The 26130-nt window shown below is 43.4% G+C and overlaps 2 long non-coding RNA genes across 2 annotated transcripts; one reads left to right on the forward strand and one right to left on the reverse strand.

The window, feature by feature from the left end:
• Window positions 1–1908: 1908 nt before the first annotated feature.
• On the forward strand, window positions 1909–25686 carry LOC136444838 (uncharacterized). Its single transcript, XR_010757336.1, has 4 exons — window positions 1909–2098; window positions 2416–2561; window positions 23965–24084; window positions 24435–25686. It is a non-coding gene; the product is annotated as an uncharacterized lncRNA (long non-coding RNA).
• Window positions 14660–18277, reverse strand: LOC136444661 (uncharacterized). Its single transcript, XR_010757299.1, has 3 exons — window positions 17955–18277; window positions 17284–17405; window positions 14660–15640 (listed from the first exon to the last, which is right to left on the reverse strand). It is a non-coding gene; the product is annotated as an uncharacterized lncRNA (long non-coding RNA).
• Window positions 25687–26130: the final 444 nt, after the last annotated feature.

A 26130-nucleotide genomic window follows, 5' to 3' on the forward strand; every position in this document is an offset into this window, starting at 1 on the left:
CTCAGTCTCATTATGCACTAAAATGTTATAGCCTGTCCATCCGTTAACTTTCTGCCTGGTCTCCCTATGTAGGCGCACCAAAATCCACAGTGGGTTTCTTCTTCTCAAGTCCTCTAATACAACCTGACTCAAGTGTTACATACCCTCTTGTCTTAGGGCCTTGACGTTCTCCTGAGTTATTCTTTTAAGTATTCCTGGTGATACACGGTCCAAAATATCTAGCCTGTACTGCTATTCCATTTACACAATACCCTCTCCTGATAGGGTCTCTTCATTGTAAAATACATATTGTCCCGTGCCAATATGGTACTAACATAAGGCGGTATGCTGTCCGGCAATGGGATTTCGCTGTGCTGTTACAATAAAAGATAATCATTTCTATAGGATGTCCAGAGCACGAGATTGAAAACCAAAATTTCTTCTGCAATTCCAGAAACAGCCACCAGGTGGTGATCGAAGTTTGACGTCCTTCCTTCTGATATAATGTACTTTCGAAACCTTCCTAGTGTGAACTATGTCCAAATTTTACAACCGCTGAACGCGGTTAGCAACGGTTTAGCCGTCAGAAGTCCGCTAGGGTGTATCTCATAGGTTCAAACTGTAACTTGACTGTATATCAACCAAATTGATCTGCCCTACTGATCGCTAAGAATTCCCGAATAACAGCTTTTTGTCAAAAGTCAATATCAAAAATCAATCAAAACAGGTTATGTTTAAACATTTGCTGCACGTTTAAACATATAATTATGCGAGTTTATCTAATTATTATTTAAATAAAGATAACGATATAAAGTATATGTTACAGGCATGTAGAATATATGTTAATTAGTTGGCGTTTCTGTAGGCCAAAGGTGGTGTATTCTGGACGAGATTGAGCCTTTGCAGATAAAAAATTGCCATCTTTAAAAAATGACCGTTTCCATGGCAACCGGTGACCACCAGTTATCCCAAAACTTACCCATTTTCTACAATTGGACCAAGGCCTTACCACCACCCAAAATTAAAAAAAAAAAACGACATTTTGTCCTTTGCTACTAGGTATTTCACAGACAGACCCCCTTAAAATTACCCATGATGCATTGCGATATTTGATAACATGGCCGTTGGGTGTAATTCTTAAAACCCTTATAACTCCTGATATTTTTGACGGATTTTGTTGATTCAAAGCCCAAAATGCAGAAAATGATATGGCCTATCAACATAATGTATTACACAAGACCCCATAGGTAGCCTAAATAAATGCCTGATTTTGGAAAGTAAACAATACATTTTTTTACACAAAATTACCCCCAAAAATGGACTTCAAAGACTCATAGCTTCTTAAAGAGTTGAAACATCAACCAAAAACATACTATTTCGTGATTCCTGTGGTATCTTTTGCCTGTAAACCGATTTTCACCGAAAATTATTGATGTTTGATATTTTGTCCCAGTCCTCTAAATTTAGTCCCCATAATCGAGGTCCATTTTAATGACGTCACCATATCACGTGATAATTCCTAAAAAGCTGCGACATTTGACATTGTTATCATGCATAATGATAAAGTAGAGGAATCAACCTTTTCAAAAAAGTAAGTCACCCTTTGTCCCTCTATTTGGTACCAAAAAGCTGATTGGCCCATGGACTATAACGCCAGCACATACAAGGATACAAGGCAAGTAAAACATATGGGGAGAGTCACAAATCCTCTGGGCAATTAGAACTCAGAACAGTGGTTGGTCAGTCTGAGAATAGGTCTAATGCTTACTATGACCCGGGAAGTTACGAGAAGTTCCCGAACACGCCACGAGCTTTCCGAATTCAAGATCGGTCGCTCGGATTTGGCAACGACCGTTCAAAATGGCAACGCCCGTTCTGAGAAATGGCAACGACCGTTCTTAAAGGCAACGACCGTTCACGAAACGGAAATTTGCGCCGCCGCCAGCAGACTGTCCTTGAAACAGGGCCAGGCTGCCAATTACAGGCACAAGGTCACAGAGAAGTGGGAACAAAGAACCCTTTTCAATTTGGTTATTTGGTGGCTGGAGAGCTGTGTGTGTAGCTGGTTTCTGGTGCAGCACTGTTGATCAAAACGAAGATGCAAATGGATACAGAAAAGGTGTGTGAACCCTTTCAATTTCTATCTATATACTACTAAGTACCTTGCTTTAAGAACGAATTGTACTTTGGTAGAGCCTAGAGTTTCTAGTAAGAGTACCTATGTGTTGTTTGTTACCCTTACTGTTCATTTTGTCGCTGACATATAGTCTACTTTCACTAAGTGGCGTGACCTCGACCTCAGTGTTGTTTCGTCTTAAACTGTTTTGAATATTAACATTTCATCTCTAGACCATATAACTGATTGGTCAGTTCAGTTGTGTAACCACTCCCAAATGTAAAAAAAAAAGTTGATGTCCGTATAAATATGTTTGACAGGTCTAGAGACGGCCCACTCTCCCAGAAGCAAGCGACGAACCTGAACCTGGGCGGCATGGCCGACACCGCGAAGGTAAACCGCCGCAGAATACAATCCACATACGCTCGCGGTGTTACTGGGTCTTGGAGGAACTATGAATAGCTGGGTAAGCAGAAACCTACTTTTTTGGCAAACGATTGGCTGAAGCTCTTCTGTTTTTGAACATGCAGCAGAGTTTTTACACTTAAGAATACAAATCAACCTGGTGCTGAATTTTAAGAATTGAGAAACTATATTCTGTATTTACAGTCGTATGGCGATCGCACTAAGGCCCCCATTCCACTAGACGGCGATCGCGCTGCGACTTTGCTGTGACCTAAGTTGGATTTGTGTAATCATTGACTTCATGCTTGGGATATCATGCAGAATGTAGATATCTGACTGAAAGGACAGCAAAATACACAAGGCGTAAAATTACTCGTTCATAATTATCAATGAAATTCAGTGAGCGATCTGTCAAATTTTAGGTCGCAGTGAGGTCGCCACCCCAGTGGTTTTGGGGTATACGTGGTATGATATCGGATCGTATAGCAAATCATTACATGTATGAATTATGTCTGCAAGATCTATTCGTTTCAAAGATAAAGCGTATTGTTCTGTCGGTAGACTTGATTGATGGCCGGGTTATACAACAATTTTTATTGACACAACAAAAGTACAGCGACTTTTGTTAGGTCTACTATGTAACATGCACAGCCATTGGTCAGACGGTGTGACGTCACACCCCCTATGTAAATAAGGTATAGTGCCCTATAGTACACTTTCATGTGAGCTCCGTGTGCTCAACACGTCGACCCTTACGCTCTCCCTTCCCCGTGAACGCCAAGCAGAAATATGCCGATTGTCGCCCACGTCTTCGGCGGGAGGTGTACGAGTTGAAGCCCGAGGCGGTCTGATGTTTCCCATAAGGTTGGGCGTATAGTAGCGCTTTGTGGCGTGGCGCTATGCTTTGTTGTTTCTCGTTTTAAGTGGTTCTGGTTGCGTTTTGTGAGAGAATTCTTTTGTCCGGGTAGTTCTTGTGGACGGTAAGTGTTTTTTCCCGGTTTCTGTTTTTCTGAATGTGTTTTTGTGGTCGTTTTATGTTGTGGTTGTGGTCATTTTGCGGTAAGTTTTAGGCCGTGGTTTACGTTCGGTCGCCTTAGAGCGTGGTTGTCTTTCATTTTCAGTGGCCGTGTAGAATCCACTTCAATCCTCTTCGGAGATGGGCGAGAGGCGCTTTTTTTCCAGTTTGGGTGTGTGTTTTGCTTGTACGTTTGTATTTTTTGTATGGTATTTGTGTGTTTTGGTGACCCTTCGAGCCAGATTTGAGGATTGACGGACAGCAGTGGTGGCCGAGGCGCTGGGTAGCAAGATGGCTACCTCGAGGAAATTTTCTTTCAGGGATAGAATCCAGTGACATCCTTTGCGGTGGAAGGCCAGGGATACGTACAACCAACGTGGATGAGCGACGCAGACTTAGAGGTCGGCTGTTTTGATGTTTTTTCTTCCGCTTTTGGTGACCGTTGCAGGCTGGAGCCGTGGATTTCTGTTTAGATTTGATGCCCAAATCTCAGAACAGCAAGATGGCCATTTTGGGATTGTTTTTTGTGAGGGTTAGAATCTGTTGCCATCGTTCGCTTTTAAAAGCAAGGGAGGCACGCAGTTTACGTTGTTGAGTGTTGCAGTTTGAGAGTGTTGACGTTTTCATGTTATTTTTGACTCTGCTCTAAAAATGAAATTTTTGTCCCCATTTTTGCGAGGCAGGGTTTTCGTCCGTCTCCTCGTGGTGGGAATTGCTCTAGCTCAGTGCCGGGACTGTCCACCAAGACGGGATTTTTTCCTGTATCGTCGTGTTGCAGCATCCCCCTGCCTTGGGCTTAAGCGGATTCGGGCGGCAGTTCCCCAGGTTACAGGTTACCGACATGTGCATTTTTTTTATTCTCATGCCTTACTTGTTTCCGTCACCGGTACGTGTGTAAGATTGTAGTGTTTTGTTTTCTGTCAGTGGTGCGGCAGCTTGTGACGGTTGTGAGGCATGAAAGGCCTGGGCCGCCCATGTTATCGTGGTTTGCTCACCTTTGGGGACCAGGCGGGGGGAAAAAAGAGCATGTGTGGTTGTGTACGGGTGGAGATGTGTTGTTGGTTAATAATAATATGTGACGTGAACGGTTGTCGGGGGTATGTTTGGTTGATCGTGTTTTGACCTGATCCCGGCCATGTTCTAATGATCTGCATTATGTGTGTACAGGAATGGTGGACCTTGACGTTCTTTACAACTGACGCGAACCCTACCACCAAGATGCGGCATGCGGAAGCACATGGACAGCCCGCGGGCCTGGTTCGACCTCCTCTGTTGCCCTCGTGGATCCGCGGACAACCCTAGGGACTGACGCTCTCCACGTAAACGTGAGTTTGTTTTACTTGCGGAGCTTTTGGTTCCAGTTTGCTTACCTTTTTTTTGCTTCATTTGCCGTCCATTTTTCCATTCGTGCTCGTCTCAGGGAGTTCTGAGAGAGTGCCTCTAGCTGGACAAAGTGCCGTGTGAGAGGTACGGGCTGGAGGAAGGCCTTGAGAGACAGTGAGGGTCCTGGAGGGACAGGCCACGAGCTCAAGTCAAATGTGTGTTTTAACCGAGAGACAGTGAGGGTCCTGGAGGGACAGGCCACGAGCTCAAGTAAAATGTGTGTTTTAACCGAGAGACAGTGAGGGTCCTGGAGGGACAGGCCACGAGCTCAAGTAAAATGTGTGTTTTAACCGAGAGACAGTGAGGGTCCTGGAGGGACAGGCTACGAGCTCAAGTAAAATGTGTGTTTTAACCAAGAGCCAGTGAGGGTCCCGGAGGGACAGGCTGCGAGCTCAAGTAAATGTGTGTTTTAACCGAGAGCCAGTGAGGGTCCCGGAGGGACAGGCTACGAGCTCAAGTAAAAATGTGTGGTTTAACCGAGAGCCGGAGAGAATCCCGAGGGGACAGGCTACGAGCTCAGGTCACCATTTTTTGTGACTTCATGGTGAAGGTCCCAGGCGGGGCACCGTGGGGTGCCGCGGGAAAGCTACGAGCTCAAGTCACCATTTGGTGGCTTCACTGAGAAAGTCCCGGGCGGTGCACCGTCGGGCCCCGCGGGCAGACTACAAGCTCAATTGCAAGTCACTATTTTTTGTGTGACTTCATTGACAGGCTACCGTCGGTCCAGTCATAGCGCCTTCATTTTACTCTTTTGGGAAGAGGTCTTAAAAGGAGAGTGAAGCATGGGTTGGCTTCGTTACACCCCACCCTGTTTTTTTACACAGGCAGGGATAGGACATAGACTGAGGGAAACCGCGTGTGACAGAAGCCTGGCATAAGCCCATCGGCAATTTAAAGAAAACGTGTGTTGAAATTGCTCTTGCAGTTGACTTTAAGAGGGCTGGGTAAGATGAACGACTACGCAGTGGTTTAGGTCACACACAAATGAAGATGACAGGTCCGAGAATTGTTCCTTGTTAATTGTTCTGGGAACGCGGCCTGGTAGACCACCCTCTGCCTCCGCTCAGTCTTGAAGCTACGGATCCAGGGTATCACTGCCGGGCGATCACTGATGTCTAGCAAGGACCGAATAGCATTTATGTGGTCAACCTTGTCAAATGCTTTAGACAGGTCGGTGGTAACAAGTGTACAGACTGACTTTGGCAATGACATGGATTCGCGCAGGAAGTCTACCAAGGTTGACCAGGGCGTGTGTCGTCGATCTTTATTTCCTGCCGCAAATTTGGCGTGGATCTAGTCTTTTAAATATATTTTGTCCTATCCAATCTGCCACGAAGCGTTCACTGAGTTTAGACGACTTTGGAATAAGTGATATGGGTCGGAGTTCGTCGATGTTTGGTTGACTGGACGTTGGCAGGAGAACTGCGTTAGCTTCCCTTCAGTGACAAGAAACGACGCCTTACCTGATTGAATGGGTTGTGTAAGTCACAGAGAGGCGTGCTCAGTTCACATGCGAAATCCTTTAGAATACAGGCAGGCATGTTGTCGGGACCGGGACTCTTGTAGTTGTTGGTGGACCGCAAGTATGAGTAACATTCAAGACTTGGAGGTCAGGTAAAGGTTTGGGCCGGTAGGAATGACGGGAGAGATGGCAGTTCCAAGGGTGGCAGTGACTGAGACACATCCGAATAGACCCCTTTCCAAATACCGCGGCCATTTTGAATCTAGCGCGAGCGCGCATAATTCGAGCGCGGGAAAAGTAAACAAACGGTAAACGGTAAAGCTTTGCAATGGCGTCCCCAATAGAAAGCAGTGTTGAGTCATCTTCTGCGGGGAGATGTTCTCCTCTTCGGTGAAATCCATCGATATATTTGCATGGCACAAGTAGATAATTTTGTTGTGGACACTTGGACTCGATATCGGCTAGTAAAATTGTGAATTTCGGCTACTTTTCCACAGTTCCTGCCGGGCTGTTAGCGCGCGCTACAGTGATAGAATGCTAATATGTCTACACCGCGTGCTTGTAGTTTCCCTAATAATGCTAGCTAGAGTCGAGAAAAAATCCCACAAAACATATACTCTTCGGGCTGTGACCCTTGTAGCTACGTTGAGGTATATATATAACTGTTGAGCCTGGCTGTCGTGACAATGACAACATCATCTTGAAATTAAGTGAGTTTGGGGGAGGGTCGTGTTTTCTGTGCAGCGCTACATCGACTTCGCTCAGCAATATTCTATATTTCCGCCAAATGAAATCCTACAAAAACGTGAAAATATAGGCTTGAGCTCAATGTCCTCAAATTTGGCAGAATTCCGGCGGCTTTTTTGACGATCTTTTCGGATGCCAAGAATTTAGTATTGAGGACTCTAAGTATGTGAGTGAAGGTGTGTTTTCCACTGTATGTGGCGTTTCTTTAAATCATTTTGCGCGGCAATATTCAAGATATCTGTTGGCCGGATGGAACCGAAAAATAAGTTAGATAATATTGGCTTGAGGACTGAAGGACCTCAGGCCGATATTTTCCTTTTTTGTGGGGTTTCATTCTGCGGAGGTCTAAAATATTTCTGCGAAAAGTGATGTAATGAAACGCTACAAAGAAAACACGCCCCCTGCTTCACTAACGAACTTCCTCACGCTAATCTTGGCACTAAAATATCGTCAAAGCAAAACCTCCTTGGTCAAAGTCAAAGGAGCCACCGAAGTTCCGTCAAATGTCTACTCGCAGAGCCCTCAAGCCTATATCTTCACGTTTCTGAAATATCATCCGACGGAAATTTTAAGATATTACGGCGCATAGTGAAAACACTCCATCTTTACTCACGTACTTTAGGTTTTGATATTTCAGAAAACGCGTCAAAAGAAGCCGCCAAAACTCTGCTAAATTCCTAACCAAAAGGACCTTGAGCTCAAGCCTACATTTTCACGTTTTTGTGGGATTTTATCCAGTGGAAGTATAAAATATCTGCGGACGAAGCTATGTCAAGAAAGGCTTGACAGAACACACGACCTTCTCGAGCGGGTATCAGGACAACTCGGCCCCTGGGACAACTCGGCCCCTAGCCATTCGGGACAACTCGGCCCCTAGCTCAGGACAACTCGGCACCGAACCTCAAAACTGACATAGATCAGCAAACAGATCAGGAAGTTTTTAAAATCCACATGAGGTATAAAGCATGTTTAACTGCCAAACATTTCGTCTAAAAAAGATAGGAAATTGTAAAACTCTGCAGGTTATTTCCCCGGAACGCTTTGATAGTTTGAATATGAATAAGGAAGTTTTATCATCTCGGTTGTCTCGACGCGTTTTGAAAACCTACAAACTGTTAAAATCTTTGACCGACAAAACAGAATGAACTGCTATACATTTAGTTTCATCGGTTATAAGTTATAACCACTTTCATAACAGAACATAAGCGTAGCGAGTTCGTGAAAGAGCGTCGAAAATAACAAACAAAATGGCGTCGCCGCGCCGGCCCGCAACATGTTTTTGACGGTCTTGCAACGTTTGAGACTTACGGAAATACAAAAATGCTTATGTATGGACTGAGTTTAGTTTCTTAAAATTCTTGTTCCACTTATCAGCCTGTCAGATCAGTAGAATTGTCATTCTTCGAGCCCCAAATACACTTATCATGCACTGAGTAATAGGTGCCGAGTTGTCCTGAGCTTGGTGCCGAGTTGTCCTGAATGGCTAGGGGCCGAGTTGTCCCAGGGGCCGAGTTGTCTCGGAATCCTCGAGCGCCCAACGCGCGTAGTTTTCCCAGGCAAAGTTGTCATCGTCTAAATTACGGTCACAACTGGTAAAATTCTGCATATTTACCTTCGCGACGAATGGTTTCGTCGAGTAGGTTATTCGATGGTGCTTGTCTGTGTGTCTGTTAGTGAACAGAATAAGTCGAGAACGCCTGGATGGTTTGTTGTCGTAGTTGGTGTGTCGGTGTGTATGTGGCAAATCTCAAGATGATTAGATTTTGGGCGAAGTGTTTTGCATAATTTACGAGAAAAGTGTAAAAATGTGTTCAATTGTATGCTTTACTATGCGTTCTGGTTGCGACGTGTGGGCTGTATTGTTTCAGGGGATATTGATACGGGTAGATGGGGGGCAAAGTTGGTCATGAGGGGTCATGAGGGGTCATGAGGCAGGCAGGAAACGTCAGTCAGTTACTGCCAGGGACAAATTGGCTATCAGCCAGCTGTAGGGCAGATACAAGAGATAGACTTGCCCATATAGGCAGTAATGCTTTAAAGCACTAAAACAAGGGCTCAGAAAAGGATTCACCTTAATTGCAAGCCCCAAAAATTCTTATGCACCAGAAAGCCACATCTGTCTACTTTAGAATCATGCAAAGAAAATAGACAGTTGACCAGCTCGTTCTCTCGTAACAGCTGACAGACGAAAACAATCGTCAACTTTGACCTACTCCCAGCCTGGAAGAGTCCACTCGGAGCATGTGAAACCAAACCACAAAGATATCTCCTTACACCAATTAAAAGACTGAAACATACAAATTTTGACCAAAGTTGGATATACACGGCCTTATATGAGTAAGAACAGTCATTAATGCAGTGCCACAGCATGGGAATACCGAGCATGTCTGTGTGTCTGTTAGTGAACACGATAAGTCGAGAATTCTTGGAAGGATTGTCTTGGTATTTGGTATGTTGGTAGGTCTCGATGAAACCTGAAAATTATTAGATTTTGGGCCCCCTATCGGCTTGTTACGGTACTGCAGCGGAACTTCCTGTTATGATATCTCGTGTTGTGGACATGCTATGGAACTGATTTTTGAGTGGTAGATAGCTCGTTGGGCAGAGAGTAAGTGGTATAGGTTTGGGCCCCCTAGCAACTTTTTTGGAACTGCAGGGGTAGGTTTTGCTTCAGACTTTGAAAGGGAATAACTCAAGAAGGGCTTGATGGAAGGTCATGATTTTTTGCATGTACATAGCTTGAGCGATGATGTACATGATTGGATACTTATTATGCAAATCAGTAACTAATTTGCATAATTAATGAGGAAAGTTTATACATTCATCAATTTCCATGATAGGACTCGCAAACATGTGACATATGTAACTGAGGAAGAGAGAAATATTAATAGATATCAGCTATGCAAATGAGAACCTCATTTACATAATTAATGAGAAAATAATATAACTCGAGATGGGCTTGATGGATGGTCATGATTTTTGGTATGTAGATAGCTTATGTGATGCTTTGTATGATTGGATGATAATTATGCAAATCAGATTATAATTAATGAGACAATTTTAAAAACCTGCTGTGTTCCATGATATGACTATTCAAATATGTGACATTTGTAACTGAGGAAGAGAGGAATGTCAATAGATAGAAATTATGCAAATGTAGGCCTAATTTGCATAATTCATGAGAAACTACTATCATTCCATACTAGTAAATAACGGCAATTTCATACTTGTTGCATTTAGAAGTTGTGTGAATGTGAACACCATTGAATCAAATTATGCTAATAAGGAGCTTATTTGCATTATTGATGAAAAATGTTAGCATAACCTTCTTTGTTAAGCTCATAATCATAACAAGGAGGTTTGGACAACTTATGTTATTTGGGTGAGGAGGATCAACTGGTATGATTTTTGATTGATGAAAAACACTCCTAATACGTCAGTCATAAAGGTCAAAATCATTTCGCGAAGGTATGAGGTCGTAGAACTCTTGTTCTATCTACGTAGCTACAAGGATCCCAGTCCGAAAAGTGTGTGTGTTGTGGGATTTTTTCTCGACTTTAGCTAACGTTATCAGGGAAACCACAAGCACGCGGTGTAAACATATTAGAGTTTTTTCACTGTAGCGCGCGCTCAACAGCCCGGCAGGAACTGTGGAAAAGTAGCCGAAATTCACAATTTTACTAGCCGATATCGAGTCCAAGTGTCCACAACAATATTATCTACTTGTGCCATGCAAATATATCGATGGATTTCACCGAAGAGGAGAACATCTCGCCGCAGAAGATGACTCAACACTGCTTTCTATTGGGGACGCCATTGCAAAGCTTTACCGCTTACCGTTTGTTTACTTTTCCGCGCTCGAATTATGCGCGCTCGCGCTAGATTCAAAATGGCCGCGGTATTTGGAAAGGGGTCTATTAAGCATTGAGGGCGGGGGCTATGGCAGTGTGGTCGGTTTGATCGATACCGGGGGCGTGGATCAAGTTGGCCTTTTTGTTCATGTCTCACATGGCCTTGAGACCGTTGTACCATGACCTAGGTTTGCCCTTCTTGCGTCCCTCTCTCTTTGAACCTTGTCCCTGTAGAACTTAGACGTGACGGTGAGAATTCCAGACGTGAAAGTTCTCTGTCTCTGCTTTATTAGGTGATTGATTCTGGGTGTTTTGCAGGGTTTGTCACTGTGATGTAGTTTGACAGTTTTAGTTGGGGCAGAACTTGGCGATGGCACAGGTCAGGGGGGCTATAGAAGGCGTCAGCCTTTTCGTCAGTCGTGGTTGCAGTGAAAACTTCTCTCCAAGGTTGGGTAGTAGTCCATCTCCCAAAGTTGCTCAGATTAGGCTCGTGAATGGTACGAGTAAGCATCTTTCTACAGTCATTTTGTTTCAGCTTCACTTGAGCTTTCCAGGATACGGCAGTGGTTACTGAGTTCAATCGGTGGGAGGATTTCGGTAGTTCTTTAGCACTTTTTCATGGTTTTGTCACGAGAAGTTTAAGGTTGGCGCTTCCCCTGGTGCTGTTCCGAACAACTTGAGAGATCCTGAGAGAGAGCACGGTCTAAGAGGATGTTGGGGATATACATTTGTTTGAAGTCCCCTAGAAGGCGGATACCAATGTTCTAAAAAGCTGTACGCAGTTGATCCGGAAATGAAATGAGGTGTTCTATGAGTTAATCGTCGTGCGGTGACGGCGGCGGTGAGTACGAGGTGCGTACGGTGATCGACGAAAACTGACGAGTCATGCGTTGTGGTCGCACGTACACCCACAGGTATTCCAGCTGTTCTGGGACAGTGATTTCAGATATGACACGGGACGGTATGCCGTCGCGCACCTACACTGCTGCCCCACCGCCGCGACGATCTGTGCGACATTTAGAGTACACGGGGTATCTCTCGTCTGACGTTCTTGTGGCGTGGAAAGAGAATACCAGGACCCAGAGATCGCAGCAATGTCCACGTTATTGCTCGATAGAACGGCCTGGAATCCGTCAGTTTTGTTGACAAGAGATCGTGGATTGGTAAGAAGGAATGTCGGCACTGCACACACCACAGTTTTGGTGTTCGCTAAGCTTAAGTTTGCGCGGGATAACAGAGTCTGTTGTTCACGCTGGAGTGGGTATTTGCATGTGGCTGAGAGGGGGTGATTCCACTCCTGGCTGCTGTTGAGGACGTAGGACAATCTCCACATGAACGAGCTAACTACTGGATGACTTCGGGGAAAAGGAAAGTACAACACCTACGGCTGGCACAGATGAGACAGGTGACACAGGAGAGAACTCTGGTAAGATATCGTGGAAGGGAAGTGAAGTAAAGGCGGCAGTTTGTCTAGAGTTTAGGGAAAGCCAGTTTGAGGCTGCTGAAGATCGCGTCTCAGTGCAATGCTCCGGACGCTGGGTTGGTATGGTGTGTTAAAGGGCAAGATTATCCGCAAACTTGAAAGTGTTAGTCCCACCACTTGTAAGTCAGTGTAACGAGTACTCCTGCAGCTGGCATTGTGTGTTTTAGGCGGAGTGGGTAAACCAGGGGTAGCAAATTTGTTTTCTCTACAAGAGGAAGGCTTACTCGTGAAGTCTTTGGGAAGCCTTCTGAGAGAGTATGACATGGTTGGCAAGTTTTTATGGAAGTTTTGGTTTCGACGACGTCCAGATGTCGGTATAATACACTCGTAGCGAGCTGGGCTGTGAAAGGTCGGAGTTGGAGCCCGTAAGGTTTTGTACATTTGGGAATGGTTTTATTTCGGGGGAAAAGGGAACAGGGCGGCTAGAAGGGCCTTAAGTGGCGTCAGATTACTATTGGGCGTTCAGAGAGCTGGTCCGTCCAGGTATACACTGTTCGTATAATATCCAGTCCAGTCATGGTGAGGGTCAGGTTTGTTTGACGGTCGCGACCGGGAACATTGTTGTTTCCTCTTAGACTAGTTGATAGCAGTAGTTGCTAAAAAGTTGCCCTGATCGGACGAGTATCTCAGTGAATGTCTCAGAGTTCTACGCGGTGAGCGGATGGGTAGCAGTTCCAGTTGGGAGTAGGCGGTGGCGTAGGAGGTATATTCCACACGCAGGGTGGCGGTTGTTCGACCCCCTCGATCTTTTTCACTTATCCACGTATTTGGCTGTCTGAAGCGGCATTTTCGAGAACGTGATGAGTGAGGGAGGTATACACCGTAATAGGGTCGTTATTGCAGAGATGAAGGGGCTATACCTTCCTGAGGAAGTATAAGCGCTGTTTTGTTTGGTACGCTTTGAGTCCTGGTAAGAGTTTTCTTAGAGTTCAGCCTGGGGGATAACGCCTATCACCCTCGTAATGTTCATTCGTTGAATGTTTCCCTTTTTCTGGGAGCAAACCGATGGTGTGTGACATGAGTCTTCCTGAATTGGATATGCAACATTTTGTTTGTCTTTGGGCGTAGTCTCATGTTGTTAAGGGGCTGTTGAATGTTGGGAGGACTGAATTTGGGGGTTTTGTCAGGTCAAGTCATCCACTAATTTTCAGCCTTAAGAGCCAGCGGAGCGCGTGGCTCTGGTAATTTTGGCTGGGAAAGTCAGGGGTATAGGTGGAGTCGGAATATGTTCCATGGTAATAGTATCGGACAGTCCAGCTTGAGTGGGTAAGGTCTAAGGAAGGCTTTAATCCATCTGGTCATGAAGGGCGCGGTTCAAGTTCAAGCAGGCGTTGGGTATACGGCGTAGTCTCTGACACGGTTAAACCTTTTTTGGTAAGTCATTGTAACAAGGGAACGTAGAATTCCAGGTTTATCGGTGGATTTGAATGCCTCCTTGTTGTCTGCCCATGAGGCGGCGTGTGGTCGTTCTGCTTTTATGGCAGCGAAAAGTGTCGAGCTTCGATGTGAGATGTAGGGTCAGACAACACCAATTGGTGAGGCGAAATTGTTTCACTACTTACCCTACACTGCACGAAAAGTGGTATTTACCGCAACGGTAAATGTGATGTAAAGTCTGGTAAAGGTTACATTTACCTGCTATTTACCGGACATTTACCCGTTGGTAAAGGTGCAGATTTACCCGGCATTTACCCGGTATGGTAAGTCCGGTAATGGTTGCCTAAATTTACCCACATTTACCCAGGTCGTGTAAAGCTGCATTTACCGAGATTTACCATTCGTGGTATAAGTCACAGTTACTGTCATTTACCCGCCTATACGGACGGTGTAAATATGCATTTACCGAGATTTACCATTCGTGGTATTAGTCACAGTAACTGTCATTTACCTGCATATACGGACGGTGTAAATATGCATTTACCAAGATTTACCATTCGTGGTATAAGTCACAGTTACTGTCATTTACCCGCCTATACGGACGGTGTAAATATGAATTTACCGAGATTTACCATTTGCATTATATCTCATACTTAGCGGCATTTACCCACCTGTACATTTATCTGGACATTTACCAACCACGTTCTGACACTCCCCTGAATTACCCATGTTTGTGGAGCACAAGGACAGGGTAAAGGACAAAACTCAGCAATGTTTTCTTTTCTAAAGGGTATGCAGATAAAATTTAGTGTTACCGGTTATAAAATGATCAGACACTGAATGTGATCAGCTGTCCTGTATTAACAAACACATAAACTACACAAGATACTTACAATACTTACAAACATCATTTGTGATGAATGGCACTTAACATCTAACAATACTGACAAACACAGCAATTTGGAAATTGCATAGAGGAGAATGTTTAAACATAAATACATGTTGTATCATAAGTTATGTGCAAAATTCTGATAACATCACGTCATTAATATTTGCTAGTAGGATGAAAAGCTTGAGAACTATGCAAAGAAACAGTAACATTACTGTGGTAATTATAACTGGCCCGGGCCCCCGATTACATGTTAGACGTGGAAAATATGTAGCCAACATTCAGTGGGGCATGCACTGTTTTGCAAACATGATCAGTGACATGTTTATCCAAGCAATGCTTCATCATTATTTGATAAAAGAAAGGTTTGGGAAATTTTTCCCACATATCTGTATGTCACACGTACATCAATTTACAATTTAACATTTCGACATTCCAAACACTTTAAATACAAGACTTTGGTGCAGGGTCGGCCTGTATATGCGGGATAGTGCTGGTTAAGGTACAATGTATTTCTTTCATATTGTAAAATGCATGATCAGCATCATATAATAACAGAACAATATTAACTGCTGTAGAGAGACTGAGACACAATTTGCTACATATTGTACTAAAGCTATGAAGGTCTTAGTGGCCCTTAGTCTGACAGCCAGATACAGAAATGAACTTGTTGCTGCCCCCCACCCCCATACAGACATTGAATTCCAGGAATGTAATCCTTTATGGGCTGGCAAAACAGTGGACATCTATGGTACATCACATCATTAACTGAAGTGTTATATGCTGTGGAGCTGCTTGTGTCCTCTCTTTATTCCCATTTACATCTGAGTCCACTGCTGCTATGCACTCTGGGCAAGGTATAGACAAGGCTGTCTCCCTCATGTCTGCATGTTAGACTTCTTGGTGTGAGGTTGCCTTGTTATGAGCCAGTTCCTGGATAAGAACACCAAAGTATCATTGAACATAAATTCACATGGACATCTGCCCTGCAAAGATTGAAAAATCTAAAAAAAGAAACTACACATGTATATAGTATGATCAAGACATATCATGTCACACTGGTAACTGGGATACTCCAACAGTCACTGTCATGCCTTATACCATCAACCATCAAATAGAGCTGTGTACCTAAACAAATTTCAGGGTTCAGGTGTATTGGACCTGTACCTTATTGATTGTACCCGGTACTGTATCGGTACAGTGTACAAGTACACAACTCTACCATCAGATTATCACAACAGCTGCTAGTAACAACCAACGAGAGACAATGGATAATGAAATACTTTGTCATACCTGGGCCGCAAAAAATGTTCCATACAGGTGGATTATAACATACTAAACACAGGCCTCCTTAGAATATCTAGTGCTAATTTTCATTGCGCCGCAGTTGAAAATTGGAATACTGGATTCGGGTGTTGGAATTGTGACTGTTAGTTACAATTTTTTGTTCGAGGACACCAACTTTTCTTAACTTCTGGCGCATCTCGCATTGAAACATGTGTTTTCTCGGGTGGGTATGACATAAAATACAACACGGTGTATTCCGCATCACCCTTGGTTGTGCAATACGGAATATACCGTATCTAAATGTATACATCAGTGTTTCCGCCAGAGGGGCGTCTTCCCGTCAAATGACGGCCTTATGTCGCTTTGGACGGCCTGAACTCAGACATAGGCCGTCCTCTTTAAAAAAAAGACAAACTAAATGCCGAGAAATCGGGGAAAAAAATACGAGAGGTCGGCATAATTTCTTTGTTTTTCTTTGTTACTGCGGGCGTGGGGACGCTCTATATCGTTGGACATTCACACTCTTTTGTTTGTTGCTATTGTTAAGCTTGCGAAGAATCGATGTCGGTGCCTTTGGCATACGGTGATCTCATTAAAAACCCGTTTTTCAAGACTCAATCGAAGAAAGTCATCGAAGCAAACAAGAAAAACGTAAACAAAACAAGAATTTCGCCCGTGCATTTCAGCCTCTACGTCGTAATTTGCCGCGATTCGCCGTCATTTCTGACCGTATTCGACACAATATATATTCCTTTGAGTGTTTTTCCGTGAAAATTCTCCATATGTACCGTAGATAAATCATAATTTTCGCTATGAGTTCACATAAGTCGAGCCGCAACCTGCCCCGTCCCGGGCCGTCCGCCATGTTTTTAAGCTCATTGATATGCAAGGTTTTAAGCGCTGATTGGTCCGCGTCATAAAATCCTGTGCTCTGATTGGTTGACGGCAAGATGTCACGTGACCACAGGGCGGGAAAACCCCTTTACACTTCAGACGCTTCTGGTCACTAGTATACTTTATATAGATCGCATTTTGTGACGATTGAAGCAGTATTAAAGCGACCTTCGTAACAAATTGATTTTGAAAAATTAACAAAGTCTTTTCTGATCACAACATTCAGTTACTTTTCCTGGTCAATTAATTTTCGCGGTACGGTCAATTAATTTTCGCGGTACGGCCCTCCCCAAGTGGACGGCCTCTCAGTCGCGGTCTGGCGGAAACACTGGTATACATGTACACTGAATGTGCTTCTGTCTTCTGATCATGAGTATACAGGACTTAAGTCTTACCTAAGAAGCCTGTAGCAGCACTTTGGGTACTCAGCAGCTGCTTTTGTCAGTTGCTAGCAATGTTCCCAGCCAACCTCCTCACAACCCGCGCTGCATTTGTGAAGGTCTCTACTGCTGCCGTACTGGAGGTACATATTGGTAAAAAGGGACACAATAAGTGAATGACACAGTTGTCCACAACTCTGGGATCCTTAAATATCTTTAAACATATGACTTAGATTTCTACCTGAAATGTATTATTGACAAATCATCTGTAGCTGAATACACCTGAATAACATATTCAGGAAAGAAGGCGTCAGGCCTGTAATACAACAATCTTATGGAAACTTAACACTGCTGATTTGAGGTAACAAAATGAGATATGTGAGAAACAAATGAATATTTGTGAATTTAAATTTCAGCTTCCTCATTCATTAATACAGTAAGAAGTAATTCTTGTTTGCCAATTGTGAACATGCATTCGTGTCTGGTTTAATACCAATCATGAGAAGGTTGCAAAATATTATAACATTTTACATCTTTTCTTATCAGGTTAGGTTAAAAATTATAGTAAGTTGGAGACATTGAAATTTTCAATCATTTGTGTTCCTGACGATACCGTGTCAATAACTTAAACTACTTTTGTTAAAAACGACAGCATTTTCTAATCTGTACGAAGTGTTTGTACTCACCACTTGGGTTCCGACCCGAAGTTGGTATGCAGGCATGCAGAAAAAAGATAGTCCTTCTCGGCAAGGGGGGAGGGGGGCGAAGTGTTGACGAAACTGACATCATCAATTTCCTCGCGTTTTGAGCTTACAACCCATTCACTTAGACTATCTAGCCTCCTCTTGGTCTCTTATCAACCATAGTAGACTATGGCGGTACCCTGTTTCGCCAGGATCGCGATACAACGGCTCATCCATGCCAAAGGAACAAGGACGAACGGGTTTCCCCTCCATTTTTGAAATTTTCGCCACCCACTTGTGCGCATGCGTGCCTACATTGACCAATCAGAGGATATTGACAATCTCGCGACCATTCCACTATCCCACGGGGGTCCTGAAGACATGAAGAATGATGTTTGACCTTTCAGGCCACCCAAGAATTGCCAAGATCTTACTAAAAGCCACCCAAGAAAGGCTTTCAATGTTTTAGTGTTCTCTCTCATCGTGTGGTCTAGGCACCTGCCCCCCCTCCGTGCGTATGATATAAAATACTATGATGATATATAACAATGACAATGAACTCTTATCCGGGACCTTATTGTCATTATATAACAAAGTCCAGCTTTGTTATATACTGCAGTAAGTTTGGAGACTCATTTCTGCATAAATAAATCTCCTTGCTATTAACTCTTAACTGAAACACTTAACTGGGACTTTTACCTGTTTTAACTGAAATTCTTAACTGGGACTCTTGCCTGTTTTAACTGGGACTGTTAACCGGGACTGTTAACCGGGACTGTTAACCTGGACTGTTAACCTGGACTGTTAACCTGGACTCTTAACCTGGACTCTTAACCTGGACTCTTAACCTGGACTCTTAACCGGGACTCTTAACCGGGACTCTTAACCGGGACTCTTAACCGGGACTCTTAACCGGGACTCTTAACCGGGACTCTTAACCGGGACTCTTAACCGGGACTCTTAACCGAGACTCTTAACCGAGACTCTTAACCGGGACTCTTAACCGGGACTCTTAACCGGGACTCTTAACCGGGACTCTTAACCGGGACTCTTAACCGGGACTCTTAACCGGGACTCTTAACCGGGACTCTTAACCGGGACTCTTAACCGGGACTCTTAACCGGGACTCTTAACCGGGACTCTTAACCGGGACTCTTAACCGGGACTCTTAACCGGGACTCTTAACCGGGACTCTTAACCGGGACTCTTAACCGGGACTCTTAACCGGGACTCTTAACCGGGACTCTTAACCGGGACTCTTAACCGGGACTCTTAACCGGGACTCTTAACCGGGACTCTTAACCGAGACTCTTAACCGAGACTCTTAACCGAGACTCTTAACCGAGACTCTTAACCGAGACTCTTAACCGAGACTCTTAACCGAAACTCTTAACTGGGACTCTTGCCTGTCTTAACTGAGACTCTTAACTGGGACTCTTAACTGGGACTCTTGCCTGTCTTAACTGGGACTCTTAACCTGGACTCTTAACTGGGACTCTTGCCTATTTAACTGGGACTCTTAACTGGGACTCTTGCCTGTCTTAACTGAGACTCTTAACTGGGACTCTTGCCTGCCTTAACTGGGACTCTTAACTGGGACTCTTGCCTGCCTTAACTGAGACTCTTAACATGGACTCTTAACTGGGACTCTTGCCTGTCTTAACTGGGACTCTTAACTGGGACTCTTTTCTGTCTTAACTGAGACTCTTAACTAGGACTTTTGCCTGCCTTAACTGGGACTCTTAACCTGGACTCTTAACTGGGACTCTTGCCTGTCTTAACTGGGACTCTTAACTGGGACTCTTGCCTATCTTAACCGGGACTCTTAACCGGGACTCTTAACCGGGACTCTTAACCGGGACTCTTAACCGAGACTCTTAACCGAGACTCTTAACCGGGACTCTTAACCGGGACTCTTAACCGGGACTCTTAACCGGGACTCTTAACCGGGACTCTTAACCGGGACTCTTAACCGGGACTCTTAACCGGGACTCTTAACCGGGACTCTTAACCGGGACTCTTAACCGGGACTCTTAACCGGGACTCTTAACCGGGACTCTTAACCGGGACTCTTAACCGGGACTCTTAACCGGGACTCTTAACCGGGACTCTTAACCGGGACTCTTAACCGGGACTCTTAACCGGGACTCTTAACCGGGACTCTTAACCGGGACTCTTAACCGGGACTCTTAACCGGGACTCTTAACCGAGACTCTTAACCGAGACTCTTAACCGAGACTCTTAACCGAGACTCTTAACCGAGACTCTTAACCGAGACTCTTAACCGAAACTCTTAACTGGGACTCTTGCCTGTCTTAACTGAGACTCTTAACTGGGACTCTTAACTGGGACTCTTGCCTGTCTTAACTGGGACTCTTAACCTGGACTCTTAACTGGGACTCTTGCCTATTTAACTGGGACTCTTAACTGGGACTCTTGCCTGTCTTAACTGAGACTCTTAACTGGGACTCTTGCCTGCCTTAACTGGGACTCTTAACTGGGACTCTTGCCTGCCTTAACTGAGACTCTTAACATGGACTCTTAACTGGGACTCTTGCCTGTCTTAACTGGGACTCTTAACTGGGACTCTTTTCTGTCTTAACTGAGACTCTTAACTAGGACTTTTGCCTGCCTTAACTGGGACTCTTAACCTGGACTCTTAACTGGGACTCTTGCCTGTCTTAACTGGGACTCTTAACTGGGACTCTTGCCTATCTTAACTGGGACTCTTAACTGGGACCCTTGTCTGTCTTAACTGAGACTCTTAACTGGGACTTTTGCCTGCCTTAACTGGGACTCTTAACCTGGACTCTTAACTGGGACTCTTAACCAGTAAGAGGTTATCCTAGGCTTGTGCAGGGGCCTATGACTTACTGCAATACTAATGTTTACCTGATATTTACACATATTTACCGGGTAAATGTGCGGTATTTGTGGGTAAATGTTAGATATCACATTTACCGGGAATTTACACACCCATGGTAAGTTTGGTAAATCCCAGATTTCGTGCAGTGCTAACAGAGAGGTTTAATAGGGAGTTCGGACTGGTTCCGGCTATAGAAGGCGGTTTTGTCTGAGGGATTTGAACGATAACTGCACTCGTCCGGGACTGAGACTTTGTCGGAATAAGGTATTAAGAATTATGCGGTACAAACTGTTAGAAAGGCATCGGAGGGGGAAGATTAGTTTTTCTTAGGTTTGGGATGGTAAGAGAGGGGTTAGGTAAGGAAAGGCTGGTTATAGGATGGATGCGCGATGAGGAAGGGGTAGGACAAAAGTGAGAGTGGCATGAGAGTGGGCATCTTATGAGAGAGGGGTAAGATAAGGGAGGGGTGATAAAGATAAGAATAAGGGAGATGAGCAAGGGATGATTGGGAAGAGTTAAGATGAGAGAGGGGGAGGTGAGAAGGCATCAAGTATCTTAGTATGTTCTGATGTGGAGAATAAAACGGAAGGAATGGGCTCAACAGCCAGAGACGGCGAAAGCGAAAGACGACGATTCTCCGCATCACTCACACAGGAGGACCTAGGGCTACGCATGATAAATAGGATACTATTTACATCCATGCCCCACATCCTCCTTAGAGCGACCTGTCGCGGTAAGGTTACTGTCGTCTGCAAGGTTGCTATGGCGACGCCAGGCGGGCGGAAGCGGTAGAGATGTTTGTATGTTGAACCTGGTACCCCGGGTTAAGTAGCTGTCCCTTATAGTATTTACAGACGGACATGTGTAAAACAGCCAGTATATAAGTTTTAAACTTGTCGCTTTAATGAGAAGAGTTACACGTATTTCTGTCCCAAAACTGGGCCACACCAGGCATCTGGAGGACATGTTATTTAGAAAAAAAGTACTCATAACGGCACCTGTACAACACATATTTGAGATACTTCAATGAAGAACATGAAATGTTAATTTTCCAAATTTCATAATTTTCATAAATAATGCAAAACAATTCATAAATCGTTGGTATTAACTTTAGGACTTTCAATCGTGTGACAAGTGGAACAAAAGAAAACAGGAACATTGTTTGATGTCGAAAAATTGCAAAACTAAACGTTGATTTGCATAATTCATACTAAAATGGACAAACTATCAACTGACCGACGGAGGCCATATACATACGGACAAACTATCTGTCATGTCTGTATTCCTCCTTCTGAAACATTGTGGGATATCGAATATCTTTTCCAATTCAGGTCTCAATGTCATATAGTTCATGGAAATGTCACTTTTCAGATATCCGATATCTTTACCGGCAATTACCACGTCCACATTCAATTGATTGGCTTAGATAATTCTTTATACGAGTTTCTCTGTCCCAAAACTGGGGCACACCAGGCCTCTAGGGGACTTGGTATTCAGAGAAAACGTTAGTCCAAAAACGACGCCTAACGGCACGTGTGCAACACATATTTTGGATACGTCAATCAAGAACGTTCATAACTAAATGTTAATTTTGCAAATGATTGTCTAACTTGGTGCAAAACAGTTCAGAAATCATCTGCATATACTATAGGACTTTCGATAGTGTTATATGTGAAATATAAGTAAACCGGAACATCGCTTGATATAATAGAAAAATTACAAAACTAAACGTTAATTTTCATAATCAATACTTACGATGGACAAATAGTCTATATTCTCCCTTTGATCAGTAAATATTGTCACAAGTGTAATACAGATGATGAGAAACATCGTGGGATATCGAATGTCTTTTCCAATTCAGGTCGTCAATCTGTATGACCCAATGTCATACAGTTCATGGCAATGTCACTTTTCAGATATCACCGTACGGGCAATACTCACGTCCGTATTCAATTAATTGGCTTAGATAACCATTTTTTGTTTGTCCTGACTACTTCTGTCCCAAAACTGGCACACACCAGGCCTCTAGGGGACATGGTATAGAGAGAAAACGTAAGTCTCCAAACGACGCATACTGGCACCTGCACAACACACATATTACATGTGTAAACCAGATGAAGAGAAACAATGTGCGGCATCTTTTCCAATTCAGGTCGTCAATCTGTATGACCCAATGTCATCCAGTTCAGGGAAATGTCACTTTTCAGACACACACCAGCACCTATACAGCACATATTTTGGATACGTCAATCAAGAACATGCATAACTATATGTTTATGTTGCAAATGTCTCGTTTGCATAAATGACACAAGACAGTTCATAAATAATCTGCATTCATTATAGGATTTCAAATCGTGTGACATGTGTAAGGAACATCGCTTGATATGGAATAATGACAAAACTAAATATTGATTTACATGATTCATACTATATGATCATCTATATTCCTCTTCTGATCATGATCCGTAAATGTTGTCACGTGTAATCCAGACGGACAGATACACATAGGATATCAAATATCTTCTCTTAGACTAATTCAGGATGTCAAACTGTGTGACCCAATGTCATACAGTTCATTGAAATGTCACTTTTGAGATATCCCTATACCTGTTCACACAACCCTTGAGGTCAGCCTTGTTATAAGGATCCTGATCCTCATGTCTGTAAATTTGCATCGTCAAGAGAACGCAGCTGATTCAGCATTAGGTAACAAGTTTCTAGAACTGACAGTTTACTTTAAAGTCGCGGCTGAGTGTGGGTCACCAGCGGTCAGTCTTTCAGACAGCAAAAAAACTACTGGGGATATGCTGTCACTGTTATCACAGGAAAGTAAAAATAGCGGTGACCTTACAAGCAGTTTGTTTACTCAGTCATGGACAAGTTCTAATCGTTTAAATATGAATTATTATATAGGTTCCTTATGTTTCCTCTCAATCGAACTTTTCGATGTAGAGCCAGTGGGCTTTGCTCTGTTAGCGCCCGATTTTTGATTAATGCCATTTTGAATAATTCGGATGATGATTGGTAGCGATACATTACATGTTGCAGATCATATTCGTCAGTCAGATGATATCTTTATATTTCCCAGCTGCTCATACCTGCTCAACTATACTGGATATTTCTGATATATGTTTCCTTCCATCACAGCAGACCTTGGGGCTTGGTGGAAACTGGTAGGAATCAATACAAGCTGTGTACCAGCTACAGATGTCTGTCCCTCACAGCTGGCTGGCATGGGGTGAAAGATGTCATAGGAAATAAAGGAAGGTGAAGAGATTTTCTTATATTGTTTGTTGTTAATCAGATTTTGACTTTTGTTGAAATTATTTTTAAAACGGCTCATGTGACAATATCGTTGGAAAGGTCAACTATCAACTATAGAAAACTATTTGACATGGATCATTACATTTCATGCCTCCAGCTTGCCATACATAATATAAAAAGAGTAAGTTACTGTGTCAAATGGGTGTACTAAATCAGATTATAGTATTTTCTTTTAAACCGTAGAAATTTTAACATTAATTTACTTAACTCTCTCAGACCACGAAGGTTCATCAAAACATTTCCTTTGTCCCAAGATACAATATCATCAATATTCATGTTCGAATTCTCCACAGAACTGATCAACCATCTACTTCTACAGTCGCCGAGAACATGTGGGAGGAAGGCCACAGGGGATGCCTGACCAGAATCAGAGCCGTGTGCAGCCAAATGATGTTACAGCCAGAGAAAAGCTGACACGATTTAGAGAATTCACACGCTGACGTGCACATGTTGTCCACGTCATTTGATCTAAACGAAAATGTATTGTCTATACTATTGTTTATTTTATTGTGCGACTTTTAGTGGCTGATTTTGCATGTATATCAAAGAAAATACAAGTGTTGACCTCGCGATGACAGCTCAAATCAAACCGGATGTACGAATGGTGGAAACACTATTCAAATGTGTATGCAATTGCAATCACAAACTTCAGTAACATTTTACTCCGTCACATAATGTCCAAGAAGTTTCAGTGCAACTCCTTACCGAACTTGCAACGGTTACTGTAAAATAAGTCTGCTATTGTTGTGCTATAATTGTTATTCTTTGACATCTTTGACGGGTATTCGTTTGTTTAAGTGGACTGCAGCGAAGCGATAAAGTAATCAATGTTGTGTAAGCAGAGTAAGACAGTATAAAAACAAGAGATTTCAAAGGCAAGGAAGTTTAGGTCAAAAGAGCAATAGAGACCTTCAGTAAGGATCGTTGTAATTAGGCAACATTATGAAGTCACAATCAGTCAGTTTTATAACGGTAAGTGTGCACCGTGCTAAGTGTGCAGAAATCCTTGTTTCTGTGTCATTTCTTTATCGTTGATGTGGTCGTAAACTAACATTAGCAACAAAAATATCCCCCGATCAATCACGCCCAATATTACTGACTCCAACACTTTCTAATCCAACATCACATTAAATAACGAATCTATATTAACCCTTTATCGTTGGGGATCTTGCCGTCCCTTACTTTTCGACAAGACCACAACAACATGATGCTCAGTGGACCTTGCTCGTCCTTTAGTACAGTGGGCCTTGTGTCCAGTTGTGCCAACGGCAAGGTCACAACACCACCACACTAATAACATTCATCTCTTACACCTAAAATGAGTGGCAAAAACCACCCCTCCAATCAAAATGGTCGTACCTAACCCGAAACTAGGAAAGATATAATAGGGAACCAACATTAGCGACAAAAAACACCCCCAATATCATCGATTCCAACACTTTCTAATCCAACATCACATTAAATAGCAAATCTATATTAACCCTCTATCTTTGGGGATCTTGTCGTCCCTTACTTTTCGACAAGACCACAACAACATGATGCTCAGTGGACCTTGCTCGTCCTTTAGTACAGTGGGCCTTGTGTCCATTTGTACCAGCGGCAAGGTCACAACACCACCACACTAACAATATTCATCTCTTACACCTAAAATGAGTGGCAAAAACCACCCCTCCAATCAAAATGGTCACACCTAACCCAAAACTAGGAAAGATATAGGGAACCAACATTAGCGACAAAAAAACACTCCCAATATCATCGATTCCAACACTTTCTAATCCAACATCACATTAAATAACAAATCTATGTTAACCCTCTATCGTTGGGGATCTTGTCGTCACTTACTTTTCGACAAGACCACAACAACATGATGCTCAGTGGACCTTGATCGTCCTTTAGTACAGTGGGCATTGTGTCCATTTGTGCCATCGGCAAAGTCACAACACCACCACACTAATAACTTCCATCTATCACACCCACACATTAGTGAAA

Source organism: Branchiostoma lanceolatum, chromosome 11, assembly GCF_035083965.1.
Source record: "Branchiostoma lanceolatum isolate klBraLanc5 chromosome 11, klBraLanc5.hap2, whole genome shotgun sequence".
NCBI classification, from domain to species: Eukaryota; Metazoa; Chordata; class Leptocardii; order Amphioxiformes; family Branchiostomatidae; genus Branchiostoma; species Branchiostoma lanceolatum.